This window comes from Procambarus clarkii, chromosome 1 (genome assembly GCF_040958095.1).
Source record: "Procambarus clarkii isolate CNS0578487 chromosome 1, FALCON_Pclarkii_2.0, whole genome shotgun sequence".
NCBI lineage: Eukaryota > Metazoa > Arthropoda > Malacostraca > Decapoda > Cambaridae > Procambarus > Procambarus clarkii.
Genome location: NC_091150.1, coordinates 49,729,511 through 49,731,454, shown reverse-complemented (window position 1 = coordinate 49,731,454; position 1,944 = coordinate 49,729,511).

Sequence of the window (1,944 nt, the reverse complement as noted above, 5' to 3'; positions counted from 1 at the left end):
CAGTGTGTGCGCCCTCCACTACACCACTTGGTGGTGGGTCATGTACATTGTGTTACTGGCTGCTACTTGGTCTATATTCGGGGTTTTTCCTTGCCTATTTCCATTTTTCCTCCTCCTATGCTACACCTGACTGTGTATCTGGGTTGGTGCTTATTGGCTATACTGATGTTGGGTTCTTGGGTGGACCTCTGTTCATGTTCAGTTCCCTGCTTTTGGACTTCCTCAGTGTTCTGTTTTGGTACTGAGTTTCTTCACTTTTTCTTTGTATCTCACTGCAGGCTTCTGTATTGCACTGTCTGTGGGGGTTGTGGCCTTTGGCCCACCGCTCCTGCCCTACTGGTTCCTTTTCTTGGGACGGGTAGCTGGGATTTCTGTCCTGGCTCCAGCTTTTTTGTTCCTTTTCTGGAACGTGTGTTTTGTTTTCCTGCGGTTCATGTCCTGCGCAATTCTCCTCCTGGATACCTCGGGAAAGTGTACATCGTTCTTCCCTGCTGGAGCTGGTTGCACTGCTCCTTTGGGTTGCAGGGTCGCTGTTTTTTGCTTAGCGTCTCGCGCTTTTGTTCCTGGTGTTTGTTTTTCCTTGTTGGCCTCTGCCTGGGCCCTGGCTCCTTGGTGTTTGACCTTGTTGGTCCTTCTGGGGTCCTGGAGGGGGTTTCCTCCCGGACGGGGTGTTTCCTCCCAGACGGGCGTTTTCTGCTTGCCCAGGTTGGTTCCTTTTCGGCTCGCTGAGATTGGGTTCCTGGTTTCCTTGGCGGCTGTTCCTTTTGGTTTTGCCTGCCTTGGTGAGATCTGCTCCTTTACTTGGTTCCGGTCCTGTGGGTTTTACCGTGGCTCCGCCTCTTTTTATGGATCGGTCCAGCCCTGTACAGGGCTAGTTCGTTCTTCCCCTCGAGTTTTCGAGTCTCAGGTTTTTGGCTCTAGTTTCTCGTCGCTTGTGTGGGCACTGGTGGCTTCGTTGTTGGTCTCCCACCTGCGTGCTTCGTCTCATGGCTGTGTGTTGTTTTCCTGGTGGTTCTTCCGGTTTTCCTATCACTGCGAAAGGTCCTTCAGTCTCTGATAGGGTTGGCTCGTTTTTCCTTCGGGGTTGTTCCGGAACCGTCGTTTGAGTCGGTGTACTGTCTCCTCGTCTTGGGTGGTGCTGGCGGAGCCGCTTCAGCTTGCGTTCGGTGTTGCTGTTCCTTCTGCTCCGTTCCGCTTGCTGTCTTGGGCGTTGTTTCACCTCCGGCCTGCTCTTGTGTTTCCGGTGCCATCCTGGTTGTTGGCTCGGGTGGTTTATTTTCTTTCTTCTCATAGTTTAGGTCCTTGGGTTGCTGCTTGGTTGGTCTGGCCGGGGGTGCTTCCTTTGTTGTTCGGTTGTGATTTTTCGCTGTTCTCTTCGCATCTTGGCATCTGGGGTCGTGGGCGCGTTTTGGTTGACTGCATTCCCTTTCTTCCCTCATTCCTGTTCTAGGGTTTGGGTCATCTGGGTCTTTTTTCGTCTGTAGTCTGGGTTTTTTATGTTAGGGGCATGTGGCGTCCGCCTCCCAGATCCTTCCCTATTTTCTTTATCTGTGGTGAGATAGCTCTGGGAAGCTGTAACGGGGCTTCCCCCAGGAAAACCAGCGTTGAATGTAATGAAACGCCATTTTCTGGGTGAGTCCCGGAGGCTCCCGGCATCCCTCCCTCCGGTCGGCTGTGTTTTTCGCGTATTTTGACATCCAGGCCTAAGAACTGCCAGTTGGATCGCCAGCGTGGATGGTCTGGGGCTTCCCCTTCCCCCTCCCGGGGAGGATGGGGTTGTGCAGACGGCGGCGAGGCGACGTGATGATGTCATGTTAGTTTGATAATTTTGTTTGGGGAGTTCTGTCCACTTGTTCGATTTTCGGTAGCAATATTTTCACCAGAATAGGGGTTTGTTTTTGGGGCGCCTACCTTTCTGGGCGCCTTTCCCGGTTGATGGCAGAC